The sequence below is a fragment of the Rosa rugosa genome, chromosome 6 (assembly GCF_958449725.1).
Source record: "Rosa rugosa chromosome 6, drRosRugo1.1, whole genome shotgun sequence".
NCBI classification, from domain to species: Eukaryota; Viridiplantae; Streptophyta; class Magnoliopsida; order Rosales; family Rosaceae; genus Rosa; species Rosa rugosa.
The window spans coordinates 605,072-623,288 of record NC_084825.1 but is presented as its reverse complement, the minus strand read 5'-3'; positions in this window follow the sequence as shown (position 1 = coordinate 623,288).

Genomic DNA, 18,217 nt, shown 5'->3' with positions numbered 1-18,217 from the left:
GGAAGAGTTTGGAATTGTTTGTGATTTTCCGAAGTTCGGAAGTTTTGTGATTGAATTGTGGGAAATCCGGCCGTCGGATTTCCCTCGTTTTCGTTGTGGAATATGTAAATCGAGGAATTGGTGTTATGGGTGAGATTTGGGTGGAATTTGAGAGGTTTTGGAGATAGAGATTTTCGGGTTTCGTTTAGGTTCGTATTTATTTTATCGGATTGCCGTTTACGGAAATATAATTGTGTACAGGGCAATGTTGCGAGCTACGGCTAGATGAAGGGACTTGTTTGCGTGGTCGCCAACTAGTACTGTGAGTGACCGTTTGTTTTTGAATATTGATGCATGCATTTATTTTTCGAATTAATGTTTTATTAATTATCATATTATTTTAGTTTCGGATATGATTTCGGTTTTGGAATATTGCTTGGATTTTCCATCATGATTTTTGAAACGTGAGTTTTATTCGCTCGGATTTGAAATTGTGATTTAAGTGATTTTCGACGAATTATTTTCCGAGGTGATTTCCGGAATTTATTAATATATTTTATTCGTCGATATTGAGATTTATGGAATATTTTTCGAAATGAGATTTCGATGGAATTATATTTCTTGTTTATTTATCGATTTACGGTTTTGGCATTGGGAATGCCTCATTGATGATTCTGGATTCGGTTTTGTTTCGGAACTGCGATTTATAATTGATCTAATTATTCTTTTAGCGTGTGGGACACGCTGTTGATTTATGTGACTTTTTACGAGAATTTCCGGGTACGGTTAGGAATCGTACTCGTGTGTTTTTATTCGCGGGACTTATGGGGAAGCCTTATAGATTTACTGGATTTGAATGGTTTTTACCCGCCATACCTGGGTCGTCATATTTATTGCTAGCTAGCCTATTAGTACTCCTCCCTGCTTACTATGTGTTTGTGGGTGAGTAAGAGCAGAGCATGGGATGCTCCAGAGTGTGGGACACTCCGACCCGAGCCTGGGAGGCTCCCTTCTTTCGTATGGTGAAACTTCTTCCCCATATCTTATCGTTGCTTGACTAGCGGGGCTAGTCTGATTTTTCACTGTAACCAGCAGGGCTAGTCTTATCTTCTTGAGAAACGAGATTTCAGTTTTACGATATATTATTTTCGAATGTTGTGACTAGCGAGGCTAGTCGGTTTATCGTTTTGAAATCCTTGGATTTAAAGCTAAATGTGTTTTACCATTTGTGCATGCATCGAGGTTTTTAATGAAATAAATGTGGGAAAGTATGAAATCCTTCTTATTTTAAATTGTTTATTTTTGTCCACTCACGCTAACGTTTTTCGTCTACTTTCCCCTGGGCCTTTCGGTTTCTAATGCCCAGTTTGCAGGCGCTATTAGTTGAGGTCGGGCGTACATGGTTCGAGGCATAGTTGACGAATAGCTTCCGCACTTCTTTGTTTTGCTCTGATCTATTGTGGGTTACTGTTTTGGGTAGTCCACTTTAGGGGTGACTCGACCAGTTCTCGGTAGAGTTATCACTAAGGTGGGCCCCGCAGGGCCACCTCGGATTTCAGGGTGAAATTCGGGGCGGGTCCTGTCAAAGAGGGGTTTATATAGGGGGACGGCCAAGCTTCATGATCCTTCTTTTAATTTCCCAAGGAATTAATTTGATAATGCCACACAGCTTCGACCAATCACGTAGTGTCACGTCAGCTCTGTTGTGTCATTCAAACAATCAAAAAGCTCCAGAATAAATCCCTAATATATTGTTGCCTAATTTTTAAGGATTATTTCTTATTTTATTCATAAATTTCGGCCAAATATCTATGTATGAACGTAACCTAGACAATGTATCTGGACGCATTTTGGACCTTTTCTCCCTTAAATCTCTCCATGGCTTTATCCTTAATGTCCTCCCCTTGATTTTCTCTTGATTTTCACATTAATACTGCAGATTTTAATTCCTTAATTTCGGCCAACATATCTTGAGGAAATTGAGGAACGAATCTAGACTTGTTTTGAGCCTTATCTTGTTGCACACACTTCACCCTTCCTTGAAATTCTCCCTTAATATTCTCCAACGTAATCTTTTTTATCATCCTTTGATTTTCACATTGTCTTTGTGATCTTCTCTTGATAATTCACGGAAATTAAGGATTAATTCTCCAAAAATCCCTCTTTGACGTCCACAAAACCCTAAATCCAATGGGCCTACTCCATTTGCCGAAAATCCAAATTAATCCAGAAGATTCTTGGGTCTCCATGTGTCATCTGCAAGCCATGAGGTCTCCTAGTGCCTCCAGGACTCTTCTCTTTTCGCCATGTGTCTTCATTTTTCCGACCCTGCTTCCTGGTTGACTCAGGAGTCTTGCTTGACAAAGTTTCCTCTTCTGAACAAGATTTCCTGGTTGGACCAGGAAAACTTCATTTCTTTGCTTAAGCTCATTTATGCAGCCCTTTGTGCCTTATCTCAGCTCGATCTGCTCCATGGGACCTAAAAATAGAAACTTTTATTAAACTTACTAAAAATAGAAACTTTCTAAAGATGAAAACTTTCCTAAACAAGAAGGATTTATTTAAGGAAATAACTAAGTAAATATGAGGAAATAACATTTAAAACGTCGCATTAAAACGCTCCTATCAAGATTCTCAGAGTTTCAGTCCACCGAGCCACCTCCAATCCTTGAATCTCAGATTCTCAGGTACCTCCACTACCATGCTGATGATGTTTGAAAATTGAAACTTTGAATCGTGAATTCGTGATGTTTGGTGTTTAATGTGACTGGGTGAGGTCATAATTTACCGAATTGCTGATGAAGTGATGATGTTTGCTAATTGGGAATGGGCAGGGAATGGGTTGTCTAGATTGTGTTGTTTGGTCCTGGTTTGGTCACTTTGGTGTTTGCCCGTGAGGTCGAAACTCGAAACCTCATGATGGTTTTTTTTTTTTTTTGGCAAGGATTGTTGATGATGTTCATCATGTTTGATAAATGATAATTGATTGTTTGATAAATGATAATTGTTTGTCCGTGATAATTTATGACCTTTATGCAATTGTAATTGGCTTGCCTTGGTCTGATTTGAGATGAAAGTTCTGTTTATTTTGATGGGTTTTGTTCATTATGTTCATTTTGGAGAAACATTGTGTTTGATGAGTTTCAAGAAATAGTTTTTAAGTTTAGAACTAGAAATGGTATATAAAGATTAGGTCTTTCAGTTTATGTGTTGTTAATTCTAGTCATACTGGTCATATTTTAGGCACTGAGGCTTGCTGCCAAGGAAAGTCAGAGGCCGGTGTATCCATTTGCTGCCATTATAGGACAAGATGAGATGAAACTATTCTTCTGCTGAATGTGATTGATCCCAAGATTGGTGGTATCATGAGGATTGTGAAGGTTCAAGGAGGCCACGTTATTAGATCAATTGCGAGAAAAGACAGGCACAGCAAGATCTACACGTCCAAGGGCCCAAGAGACAGGAGGTCCGGCTTTCAGCTCAGTCTGCCATAGAGTTCTATGATGTTCAAGACCGTCTTGGCTTTGATAGACCAAGCAAGGCCATTGACTAGCTCATTCACAAGGCCAAGGCCGCCATTGAAGCTCTCAAAGATTCTTCTACTACACACCAGTCTCAGCATCACCAAGGAGGCAATGCCGAGCCAGAAACAGTCAAAACTCATCAGCCTTTGCCAAAGGCCCTTTGGATGAGAGCACTATGAAAAGAGTTCTGCGCAAAATTTTTGTATGGCTAAAATTAGCCCAACCCTCCGAGGATTCCTGGCTACGTCCCTGCTCCCATCTCACAGTAACTAGGTTCACGCCCCAAATACTCCGTCATTCGGAGGTGAATGATTGAGCCTAAATCATGCCGGATCGAGATCGACCTCCATAATGAAGGCTACGTCCCCGAGCTATAGAGCATCGCCTCCGTGTTCAGTCTCTCCATCGATAACTTGAGCCACAAGTACAGTTTCAGCCGTCCCTGTTTGGGCCGCAGACCACCGAACTCTAACAGTCGATCCGAATCGTACTTATTCTGGCAAGAAGCAAAAACCATGAAAGTTTCAACCTCTTGGCTTTGAAAGGTGATTGTCGGGAAATTCCAGCATTGGAAGGCTGGGCTTGGATAGTCGGAGGTGGAGAGGGCTCCTCTATTTAGAAGGCAGACCGGCATCGGTCGCCATGATTGAAATACCGAGCAAAGGCAGCTAGGTTTCGGGAGTCAGAATATTTTTTTGTCTCTATGATGTTCTATTCACCAAAACTTGAATTGTCATATATGCCTTTTAAATAAAATAAACTTAATTTGAATAAAAAGGATCCAATTATTCAAAAGAAAAGAAAAAAACATCTAAAATGTCATTATGGTAATACAAAAATCAAATAAAAGATAATTAGAAAAGAAAAAAAGAGTGGGTGAGAAACACAATTTTAATCCAAAAATTGCTGTAAGCAGTTTCCTAACTTTGATTCTCTTTGGTTGCTGAAATTTGAGACCAGAACACATCAAGTTTCTAGTTATTATTATGCCCATCACACGGGTATGACTCTAATTTGAAACAAAAGTAACTCCAATATCCAAATAAAGAATAATGAATAATCTATATTTTTTGTTAACCTAAAAGTAGAGAGAATTGGATTAGGTTGTAGCTCATCATCTGGCCATTCTCAACACCCACCCGTCAAACATGGTCTATGAAGTTTCAGCTCGTCTTGCGGCTTCGCTTGCTATCTCCAAGAAGGGGAAAACATCCTTTGGAAATGCCGAAGCCAACAATTTGCACCGTAAAAGACGGATCAAAGCCCACAAAATCGACGGCCGTTGACCCGAGTGTAACTTCATTTTCCAGTAATGACAGGGCGTGAAACCAACTAGATTTTTTCCTCCTCTTTCAATCCATGCTAGTCTTGTAGATCGTATCAACATGTGGAGCTCAGTTTTTTTTTATTTGAATTTTTGGCCACCGTGAGCTTTCAGCGACTATCTAGCTCGATCTATGCAGAATCGGCCTTAGTGTTAGGTATAAAAGTTGCTTGTGGTCTCCAAATTGAACCATGCCGATCTTGCTGGTTGTGACTTTCACTGGCAGCGAGTGGGGCTCACTCATAGCCGCTTGTGGCAGCATGAGGCAGCGCGTCTAGCCATCTTTGGAGCAGTTGGTTGCTCTATTATCTTGCATTCATCGAGACAAACATGTAGATATGTTTTGGTTTTCATAACTTGATTGTTTGGACAAGTTAGGTTAAAAGTAGTTTCAGTTGTTTGGTTTTCGATTCATGAGGATCCTACTGTTGGATATTCTTTTTGTTGTGTCAAATTGATCCTCGAAGTGTTTCGGAGACCTTAAGTTGTCTTGTATGAAGTTTCGTCTTGATCAGTGTAATCTTCAGTTTTTAGTTCAAATGTGTGTTTCGAACTTTAAACACTTTTGTACTTCATGTTTGTAATGAGTTGAGACATTTTTTCGATGAGGTGCTTGACAAATTTATTTTAAGTGGAGTTTTGGTGGTTTTGTGCTTTATCTCGTTTTGGTGCGAAGACATAACGGGATTTAGAGGTGAGTAAATCTCATGTTGTTTTGGGTTCAGAACGAGTCTACTTTATTGTTTTATTCGAAATAATTGTTAGTTATGATATCATATTTATCAAAAATAAATATTTGTTTTGAAATATATGAACTTGATCGTGAGAAGATGACTATATATAACTTGGTGGAATTGTGTTGTGAGGTGAAAACCATATGTTTTGTGATTTTGATCGCTATCGTGTTTGGTGACATGACTTACACACACACACACACACATAGGGTCCTTCCACTAAAGGATTTATTTTTTTGGCCATTTTAAGGGATCCCTTATGGGACTCACTTTTCGATCTTATTTTGCAAGGTTCTAAAAAACGCTAGGCTCTAGTCGAGCGGTGATCCAGGGACTAGCACCCTTAGGCAAGGACTAGGCGGTTTTTTAATTTTTAATTTTAATAATATTTCTATGACATAATTATATAAATAAAAATATTTAAAGTCCATAATTAATTGAGAATTGTCGAAATAATCAAAATATTAGGGAGAAAAAGTATTTTAAAATTTAACAATCATACTTATCAGCCAAGAAAAAAAATCATGTTTATTAATTAAGAATTAATTGAGTGGTATGAATCTAACGATCTGTTAGTCAACCATACCCAATATTCTTAGAGCCCAGATAAGCACTATCTTATCTCATCTGTTGGTTGCACAGAAGAGAAGAAGAGACACTTTAAAATTAAACTTCTTTGTGGCAGCAGCAACTTCGCATCTTCATCATCATCCCGCATCACCTCACTCTATTTCTTTTCTTTTCTCTGATCTGATTCTCTCCCATTCTCACCCACGCTGACCTTGAAGACTCTGACGTTATCGTCGAAGACTCCTCGCTCCCTGTGACCACCAACCATCCATCCCATAGTCCTCACCAAGATCGCCACCTCCCAACCCGACCCGGTCTCAAATCCCAGTGAAATCGAGGAGAGAGATGGACTGATGTGCGGCCGTAAAGCCTTGGAAGAGAGGGAAAGAGGTGGCGGAAGAGAGATGTCGGTTTGTATATAGTTTAGTGTCTAGCGCCCAGCCCCAGGCGGCATCCTCCTAGCCCGCCTAAGCTCCGCCCAGCCCGCCTAGGCAGACGCCTAGCAGCCCTCCGCGTAAGGCAAACGATTAGAGCAAAATCCGAACGGTACCTGCACGCCTAGCGCCTAGGTGCTGCCTAGGCTGATTTTTAGAACCTTGGTATTTTGGCATCTCGACCGTTCAGTTTTTAGGTCCTAATGTATAGATCATTTTTGCAAATTTTCAGCCAAATTGATGATTGTTAAGATATCGAACTAGATTAAATCAATGGACGAACCGAATATGTCCAACCTGAACCGTTCGTGTTCATAATTGTAAATCGCAGTTATGAATGCCTTAATGATTATCAATTTGGCTGAAAATTTGCAGAGATGATCTACTCATATATACCTAAAAACTGAACAGTTAAGATGTGAATATATATGTGATCGAAAAGTGGGTCTAATGAGTGATTCCTTGAAATGGCAAAAAAATGAGATCTCTCACTAGAAGGGCCATGTGTGTGTGTGTGTGTGTATTTACGTGAAATATATATAACTTGGGGGAATTGTGTTGTGAGGTGAAATTAATATGTTTTGTGATTTTGATCACTATTGTGTTTGGTGACTTGACTTTTTTGTGAAAAGAAATGACCGTATTGTTGACTTTATATTTTGAAAGAAATATGCACGATTATTGTGAATGTATTGAGGTGTGAAAATAATATTTTGAAAATTATTTTTATATTGTTTTGAGATTGGTGTGGAGTTGTGAAAAAAATATTTGGATTAATTTCAGTTTACCTCCTTGAGGTTTAGGGGTGTCATCATTTTACCTCCTCTACTCTCAATTTTGAAATTTTACCCCCTAAACTTTCCGATTTCAGTCAACCGTGTCCAATTTCTCAGATTCCGTCCAAATTGGACGTTAACTTTGACGATTGGACCCACTTCAAGGGTTAAAATAGTCATTTCAAGACAAAAACGTTTCACCACAAAAAAAAAAAAAATATATAGTCCCTTCCTTCATCCTCCTCTCCCCAAGACAGAAGCCCATTTTTTTTTTCCCAGCACCCACATAACCGCTGTCTTCGTTGGAGCCACCAACTCCGATACCCCCCACATAACCTCTCTTGACGAGCAAATCCAACAATCCCCTCGACGAAAACCAACCAGATCTTCCCCAAAAAAATTAAACAAAGCAGTCACCCAACACCTCGATCCAACCAGGTTTAACGTCCTCTTTGTGACTATTTGGCTCTGTTCATCACCCATTAACGTCTGAGAACTTCAGGTATGGAGAAACACCGCCTTGGACAACAGCGAGGGCTCTGAAGTCTCTGGCGCCGTCATCAAACCTTCATGGTCTTTGGAATCCATCCGATTGCAGCAAAAGTGAATCTGAGCTCGGTCTTCGCTGCATCTTCGGTGCCCTTTAATCTACTGAACGGAAACACACGGCAGTTATCGGTGGCCCCAAAGAAGATGGGTTTTGAAATTGAAGTAGAGAAACGTCGAGACTTGGGGAAGATTGACTCAGAGCCCAATTGAAAACTGGTTCAATTGAAGTCTGGGTCGGATGCCGGGACTGATGGTGGACGTAGAAATTTGGTACGTGATCGATCGCAGTGGCAATTTCCGATTCAAAGGAGTCAAGAGACCAAAACGACGTCGGCTATTGGCGGGAGACGAGAGAGTTCTGGATGGCCTCCGAGGTCGGAATCAAGGAGAGGATCTTGATCAGGATTTCGTCAGGTAGATTGTTTAAGTTTTAATAAGGGTTTGAATTTGGGGCTTCAATTTCAGCACTGGCTTCTTCCATGTCATGGATTTCTGGGAGATATAGTTTGTGGAGAAGAGAATGGCTTCTGACGTGGGTCTTGAGCAGAGTCTGCCGGCGGTTTCAAGAGGCGTGATGGTGATCATCTCTAAGAGAGAGAGAGAGAAGAGGTCGAATCCGGTGGTGGTGGTGGTTTTTTTTTTTTTTTTTTTTTTTTTAAAATTTTTTTTATCTTGAATTGACCATTTTAGCCCTGAAAGTGGGCCTCAAGATCTGAGTTAACATTCAATTTGGACGGAATCTGAGAAATTGGACACGGTTGACTGAAATTGGAAAGTTTGGGGGGTAAAATTTCAACATTGAGAGTAAATGGGGTAAAATGATGACACCTCTAAACCTCAAGGGGGGTAAACTGAAATTAATCCAAAATATTTTGAGGCAATCAATTATATTGTTTTGAGATTTGTTTTGAACTATTAAAATGGTTATTGTAAATAGTACAATTTTGTTATTGTTTTCGATGTTTTAATTGAGGGATTGTGGCCTCTTTACTAATGTGTGGGTATAAGACCCGTTTTGAGTTATAATATCGATTATTGTAGAATTATTATTAATTGTTGTGACTGTGGAATAATATACTGAGTTGTGATTATGAAATTGTGTATCGAATTGTGACTGTGGAGTTGTGTTTGATGAGGTATTAAGGGTCTAGTATGACCTCCATAATCGTTTGGTTGAGATGTAATTGAATTGTCATGGTAGTAACCTGTGTGGTGAATATTGTGTTAAAGGAGTCTCAAGTGTATTCTTTCTGTATTGTCCAAGAAGGACTATGACATCGGTGACATGTGTGGTGAATATTGTGTAGTAGGAGTCTCAAGTGTATTCTTCGTCTATTGTCCAAGAAGGACATGATGTCTGTTTTATTGTTCTGATAACAATAATTTGAATTATCACTATAGTGATCTATGTTTTCTTTTAAGATAAAAGAATAATGCTTTATTGTTGAGTTAACAATGGTTGAAATTGTCACTGCGGTGACTTGTGTTTTCTCTTTAGATAAAAGGAATATTGATGGTTATACCTTGTTGTGTGATGATGTTAAATAATCTCTTGGACTAAGTTTCTATGTAGAGATTTCAGTGTGAATTCGTATACGTAAGAGATTTGATAATTAATGAGTTTGAATTGCTGTGAGTTGACTTGTTGCTTGAGTAGAAAAATGAGTAACGAATTGTGTGGTGTTGCTTTAGTTGAACCTTGAGTATTATTTTTGTTTGATTTCGAGAAATCACTTGAACTAAATTTATATGTAGGGATTACTGTATGTTGAATTGTTTGATTTTATTGTAATCTCCTAAACTAAATTATTTGCAGAGATTACTGCATTGTGAATGGCTTGATCTTACGTAATCTCTTGAACTAAATTATATGCATGGATTATTGTATTAGTGAATTGTGGGTTTTGGGAAATCTCCTAAACTAAATTATATGCAGGGATTACTGATTTGGCTTTGATTTCGTAATTGAAGTGAATTTTTTTTAAAGGGTTTGGAACCCAGCCTAGCTGGGAAGCTCAGCCTCACGCCCGGTTCCAATTATTATTAATAATAAAAAGTAAGCTAATACAAGAATAGTAAACCAGGGGACTAGACCTGAAACCGCTTTAATAAACAAAAAAGACGACACAAACCAAAACGAGGAAAGTACAAATTGGAACTCAAATGATGATCCCAAAACAAAAAAGACAAAACTAGGAAAATCAATAGGCATTTCTTGAGGAGAGATCATGTTCAAAAGACTCTTTCAAAAAGGATGGGATGGTGAGCCACCAAACGGCACCCTCATTGGAGACACCAAAGTTTGCTAGCTTGGCACTGAAGTGAAATTGTTGTTTGAGATTTAAAATGATAAATTGTTGTTTGAGATTTAAAATGATTTGAAACGACATTGATGTGACAAATACTTTCTTTTAAGAAAAAAAATGTGATTGAAGTGAAATTTTGGTTAAGTTTACAAGTAATTTGAAATGTCACTGAGGTCACAAATACATTCTGTTCAGAGGAACGAAAAGTTATTTATGTGAATTTGTTGTTAAGTTTTTAAATGATTTGAGATGTCTTAGAGTTGACAAATGCTTTTTAACTTTTTTTTTTGAAAAGGACGAATGATTTCTTTGAAGAGAAAAGAAATGAGACTGGAGCGAATCCATTGTTGAGATTTTCAAATGATTTCGAAATGTCATTAGGGTGATAAATGTTTTTTTTTTTTAGGGAAATGGAATCAGGTTCCAATATATTACGACGTCACTGTGTCAAGCTAAAGGGTTTTAAGAAACCACTCATAGTACAAGTTCAAGCACAATACAGACAGCGAAAAGCAGCCCAAAACTTTAACAAAAAAAAACTAAAAACCTAAAGCAACTGCAAGAAAGAAAAAGCAGAAATAAAAAAAACTCCTACACCGATCTTACCCTAAATCAGAGCAACCGACATGACAAGCATTGACGCCTAAGACCTACAATGGTGTACATCGCCACTCATCAATCAGCACATAGTAATGATCAAGAGCCAAAAAGGGTAGGAGCCGAGTCGCGCTCAGTTATTCAAAGCAGAAAAACAAAAGCCTTCTGCTGCTTCCCCTAGGCCCACAACAACCATGATCCAACAAAGAAATGACGAAGGATGGGCTAGCCCATCTAGACCACAAACAGTGACCCAGGAAGACGGAGGCCCAAGTAGCCAACGTCCATCTCCTCCACCTTCCTTCACCAAACCCACCTGCACCGAGCCACCTAGAGAAACAGCCTCTGGTTACCAGTCCGGCGGCCGGCCTTGGTCCTCCACCATTGCCGGAAGCTTCTAAAAAGGACGAATGATTTCTTTTAAGAGGAAAGGGTTATGATTTAAGTGTGTTAATTGCTGAAATTATTCTTGACCTTTTTTTTTTTTAATAAAGGGCTTGTGCGGCTGCCCTTAAGCTTTGATTAATGAAACTGTCGAATACAAGGGAGGACATTGAGTGTAATACCCTAAAAATTCATTATTAATTTATGATGATTTTCCAGAGATTATTAAATTGATTGTTAGGATGATTGTGTGGTTCGGGGTGGAGTGGAAATATTTCGGACGACGTTTTAAAGAGTGTACGAAGTTTGAATTTTTATACATTAGGTTTCTCTGAAAACTTCCTTCGTGAAAGTCATAAAGCGTATTGATACGAGTTCTTGGATATGTGGCATGCGAAAATCGGAGTTCGTATGAGAAAGTTATGATCAGCGGAAGTTTCTGCCATTTTTGGAAAATTACTATAACTATTTGTTTCTATTTTGGAATTTCATAATTTTACATTTTTGGAAAGCTTCCTTTTTCAGAAAACCCAAATGCTCTCTTCTCTCTCCTCACTATGTCAGACCCGACCCAAACCAGGAAAGCCGACTCGGTCAGAATTCCTTTTTCCGGCGATCTCCGGTAGTGAAACCTACCCAAATCTCTTCCTCTCCCCATTCCAGTCCTCCCTACGGTGGCCTTTAATGATGATTCTCCTCCACGGCGGTGCAGCAAAGAGGCGAAAATGGGCGACGGTGGACCAGACTGGTTCTCTCGATTCCAGTGACGACTGGAGTTGAAACCAAGCTTGTCAAGCTCGCAACATCCTCCTCAATCGATCTTTGGTGGTAGCTTTGATCAATTTTCGATGTGGAGTTGCAACTCAAGGTGAACAATAAATTTTGAGCTTGTGGCGGCGATCTAGGCCGAGTTGGGCTTTGCTCCAGGTATTAAAGTTGCTTTACTTGGTATTATCTCCATTTTGGATGGTTTGATTAGGGTGGCGGCATTTCTGGCCATGCCAGGGGCAGTTTTTAGTTTTATTTATTATCTACTCGTCGATACTAGCATTTTCATATTTAGTACGTAATTTTCCGAGTTCGCATGAATTTGTTAGGGTTTTTACCGTTTTTGATTGTCTCGGTTTTCGATCCGTGAGGATCTGGTCATTTGATCGACTTGTAGCTTTGACATATTGATCGTAGGACTGTTCCGGAGACTTTGGATAGTCTCGGATGAGGTTTCGCCTCGATTTACATTACTTTTGGGTTTTTTGTTCAAATGGGGGTTTCAAACTTTAAATTGCTTTGTGATTCGTATGCTGAGTTGTGATCTCATTCTATTAGGTGCTTGACAGAGGGCGTTCTATAATTAATATTGTTTTGTTGAAGACGCAGCTGGATTTTAGGTGAGTAAATCTCACGTGTGTTCAGTTGATAATTAGATATGTTTTAATTTGTTTTAGAACTAGTTATTAGCATGCAAAGTCTTATTTATCGAAATAAATATTTGTTTTGAAATATATGGACTTGATCGTCGACGGTTCATGGGTAAGTTAAAATGAAGTTTTTTTTTATAAAATGATTTTCGGATTTAGCTAATTGTGATTTATAGTTGGTATTAGTGGCGTTCCTGAGTGAATGACTATGTATACATATATTTACGTGATATACATATAGTTCTGGGAATACTTGAGATTGGGATGAAAATAATATGTTGTGTTGTGATTGTGGAATTATATATTTTGACAATTTTCCTCTGTTCCTGTTTTCATGTCGAGTTGTGTTGGTGTGTGTGATTAAATCAGCAGAGTGTGTGTAGTAGGACCTGTGCGGCGGAACCGGTGTGGCGATTTTGAGTAGAGTTGTCGGATCGGTTGTTGTTTACGATGATCATGTCTAGTATTTCAGTGATTCATGTGTCATCTAGGTGAAAGGAGATTATTATTGTGTGCAATTACAGTATTTGTTGTTAAGTAGATTACCATTTTTCTGTATTGTTCTATTTGCATATAATCTCCTGAACTAAATCATACGTAGGGATTATCTTTTTGTTTTGTCTTCATGTAATCACCTGAACTAAATCATATGCAGGGATTACCATTTTTTCAGTATTACTTTAATTGCATATATTATCTTTTGTTTTGTCTTCACGTCATCACCCTAACTAAATCATATGCGGGGATTACTATTTTGTGTGATTGTTTAACTTTATTATTCTGGACTTCTATTTTGTTGTTGGAGTTTACTCATACGAGCTGTCAAAAGTTTACCGAGTTTGTTGTTGCAACCCGGTGCACTATTCAATGGTGTAGGGGTTGATCCTGTAGGTCAGGGAAACCGTGGCTGAAGTAGGAATCGTGAGGTCGTAACTGTAGGTGTTTCGGAAGCTAATTTTGTTGCTTAACTTTCTTTAGACTTCCGTTTTGTAGTAAACTCTGAGGGAGCGTTTACTTATTATTTTGTTAACGTAATTTAATTCATAAACTTTGTGTAATCTAATATATGACTCTAAAGAACGAGTTTGTATTGACATTATAGGTTCTAGACATTATCATGTACTTGTTTTAAGTTGAAATTTTTACAGGTAATTAGTGTTGATGTCTGAACCATCACGCCCTGTGTATTTGTATTTGTTTATTATTTGTGCTTGAAAATCAGGGTGTGACATTGAGCCTAAACCCCTGATTACAATAAGTATCTAGACAACGTCCTGAAATACTATCATGCGTCTCTATCAAATAATTGTATTCAACTAGGCATCAACTAGCAAAGAGTGCTCTCCTGGCGGCTTTATTTGCTTTAACATAGCGGCGACATAACGGAAAGATAACTCGATATGTAACCCGATTACAACGTAGCATAATTACCATACACACAGCTTTCCTACTATGCTACCGCCGGAGGATAAATCCGATGACACTTAGTCTCACCCTGCCACTAGGAGGTAGCGACCATTTGACGAAGCAAGGGACTCGCCACCTACCTAGAGCAGACAAGTCACTTTGAGTGCACACCCAAGCAAAAAGCCCGACCAGCCCTACATAACAAATGAAGGGATTTATTACTCGCAAGAAGCGCAACCAAACTAAACGACATAAAGAAATGAAAACTAGAAATAAAATATAAGCCAAGGCAAGGCCCAATAGGATAGCCCAAACCCAAGCCCTATCAAAGAGATGAGAGCCATGTAAGGCCCAGTCCAATTCAAGCAAAACCACCGCCGACTGTCCCCTGCTTTGTTCCCACAATCGCACCACGACCAGCGTTGGGCCTCCATCTCCAGCACTCCTCCGACCCGGTTGCCCCATGATAGCTGCACCACCACACCAGCTCGCCCAATCCGACCACCACCAGCGCAGCACTACCTGATCTCCACCAACCCAAGAAACCACCCGATCCAGATTGAATATGGGATCGTTCAGGGCACCCATCCACATCATAGCAACAACTGAACAACCGTCTCCGACAGCTCTAGACCAGGCGACCTTCGGCAGACCCGACAACAACACCAGCCTCCAACCTCGCCAGCGAGAATCAGACCACCACCAGACGCAGGCCTGATTAGGGTTCATGTAGCGCATGCTATATCCCAACCCTTCTTTCTAAAACGTATGTTGAAACTGATCCCTGGTGTGGTGAAGGAGATAACATATTTCTTTGAGAATTTACATGGAAAGTGCAGGGACTACAATTTGATTATCCATGAACAGGATGAATGCCCTCTGGGGGCTGCACTGAAGTTGCAAAATAACACTGAAGCATAGGTTGCAATTGGGACCTCTCTGGCGTCTCATTTTACGGGCCTCTCTGATCTCCGCTTTCAAAATGGAACCTTTCGTTTTCATGGAGTTCAAGCCCCCATACTGCCATCTATCGATCAGAATCTATTTGGTGCTCCATCTACACACAAACCTAGGTGTCCGGCCATTATCATCAGGAATGAGGATGTGAGGCCTGAAGAGGCAAATACGGTGTTAGCCTTACCTCATGCTGAAACAGACCAAGCTACAGTCAAGAGAGGGCGTCCATCCTCACCATTCACGTCCCCAAAGAAATTGAAAACTCCTTTTGGAGAAAGTAGCCAGGCTACAAGCCCATCCATGCTCCAAAAGAAGCTAAAGTTGCCAGAATTCCACACCAAATTCTCTGCCAAGTCTCTTGGATTGATTGAGGCTCCAGGGGGAATCCTAATTCCTAAGGAAGGAGTTATGAAACAAGAAGACATGCAGCCGATCAAGAAGAAGAAAGGAAGGCCTATGGGGTTGAAGAACAAAAACCTCTCCAAAAGTAAGAAAGTTTCTGCTGAAGATGTGCTGAGTGTCATTTGCCCTAGCAAACCTCCAAGCCCTAGTGTTAAGGGCAAGGAGAAAATTTAGTTTTATTTCCATTTGAACTTTGCCTATTTACTTGTCATTGGTAACATAGTTTATAGGCTTTCTTTGAATAAGTAAGCATGAGTACCGTCAAATGATCGGACCTAATCTATGTATCGCTGTGATTTTTTTTACCACAAACTCTTTATCTACTCAGAGATGGTAGATGAAGGATATGTAATTGTCTTTTCTGGCCTGAGAATTATTAATATATCTACATGATATTCTTCAAAAACATTATGTGTGTGTGAGGCCGTGAGGGTAAGCTTTAAAGTTTAGATCACATAGATTGGACATGGAGAGAGATGAAATGGCTGGTCAATATTTTGGGCCTGCAGAGAGATGGAACGCGGAATGCGCGTAACCTTCGAACTTAATGAACAAGTCAAATGAAATGAAAGGTATGTCCAAATTGATGTTCACGTCCATCTCCAACCAAGAAAATCATATTCAATTCTTGATTTAGCTTGCACCAAAACAATTAGCAAGCTCAGAATCAAATAAGTTGACCAAAAACAAAAATATCATAACAGATAATATGTTATTAATCAAGGCTCAATTGTTGAAGCCAATCATGCCTTGATTGACTCCATCAACCTAAACCGAAAAGATCCATTCAAATCATCTCCACCAACCTAAATAATCCACGCTTAAAACAGTATCCACTCCATTAAATGGATTAATTAAGGACCAGATGAAAAACAGTATGACATTAAGGACCAGATCAGAGAATATATTATGTATTATGTATAGTCAAATATAGGATTACATACACACTGATTGCTAGGATGCCAAGATCCAAGGCTCTGTTTACCCAATCAATCAATCAAAATCATATTAAAAAGGAAGGCAACCATGAGTTGATATATATACACACATACACATAAAGAATGAATGATACTCGATAGAAATATATATATACAAGATTGATCATCCAATAGCAATTATTCAAAGGATCGGAAGAGAAGAGGAGATCGGGATATCGAAGATGGTGAAACATTTCAGCCACCGGCATGAGTTGGAGTTGTGCCCAACAATGCCTCAACCAGTGCATGAAGATGATGAAGCATTGATTTGCTCCGTCTGCGAGTATGAACTAGACCTCCACCAATCAGGTGAAGCTGTTTCTGTAATTTACCAATGCAGCAAGTCTTCTAATTCCAAGTGCCATTTTTACCTCCACGACTTGTGCTTCCAACTCCCCAGAGAAATTCTACACAACTCTCACCCCAAACACCCTCTTCTTCTCTCCCTTCCTCCCTATCAAAACGACAACGAAAACAACAGCGGTGAGTTCACATGTAATGCCTGCGGTGAATCCGGCACTTGTTTCAGCTTTCAGTGCCCCAAATGCAAGTTCAATCTCCATGTTCAATGCGCTACTTTGCCTCAAACTCCAAGCCGCCGTCAACATCATCAACACCCGCTTACTCTCCTCTTTTCCGTGCCAAATTCTCATAACGTACAACAAAAGATGACGACGATATGTGACTTGTGTAAAGGCTCTATCTCTCAAGGTTGCTGGCTCTACTACTGTAAAGATTGTGATTATTGTACCCATCTCCATTGTTCGATTGCTGAAGCTGATGATCATCATCATGAATAACTCAAACATTATTATAATCACATGGTAATTCCTCTCTCTCGCTACCAAGAATAGATTGAGATTTAACTTCAATCAGTGTCGGCGGGATTCGAACTCAGGTGTGGGGTTCCACATCTGGAAGTTCTTACCAACTCGACTACCTATGGTGGTTTATTATTATCATCAATTTGATTTGTTGCTAATCAATCCAGGTTTATGGACTCCTTTACTTGGCTTGTTATGCTTGCTTCTTCACTTTTTATATGGCTTCCAAAGTTTTCTTTTTTATGTATGTATGTATGGGATCCTTTCACTAAGAGATTCTTTTTTGGTTATTTTAAGAAATTCTTTGTGGGACTCAATTTTCGATCATTTATTTGACATATCTACCATTCAATTCTTAGGACTCCATGAATAGATCACTTCTGTAAATTTTCAGCTAAATTGATGATCGCTAAGGTATATATCGAGCTAAATTAAATCAACATACAAACCAAATCTATTCAACATGAATGGTAAGGAAAATCGTCCGTATAATACCTGACGTTTCAATCATTCTACACTTTCGTACCTCTAGTGTGAAAAACTTCAGAACGGTACATGAGATTCTGACCTCGACCGAACATTAATATATGGAGACGTTAGTTCCATTACGGCGGCTACCAGTTGACATAATTTGAAGGATATTTTCATCTATTCTCTCAATCTCTTCTTTAATGTCTTCTTCTTCCTCACACTATTTTCTTCTTCTTCCTCACACTATTTTCTTCTTCTTCTTTGGCCTGTTTAGGTGATCTGGAAATCAGAGAGTGATCAATGGATTGAGGAAAGAGATCGATGAGACTAGATCGGTTGTGAAATTGATAGAGAAAGAGAGAGTTAGAGAGGATTTTTGATCTGAAATTGATCAAGACTCCTTTAGACGTCCAATTAACTCGGGTCAGAGTATAATGGGTACACCCAACCGGATCCGCCATTAACAATAGTGGAAGAAGAATAATAATAATAAAGCTCCTCTCTTTTCTTCTTCAGCATCATATCTCTCACTTTCTCAAACCATAACCCTCGCATTCATATGGTCTTCATTTCCTCATTGATAT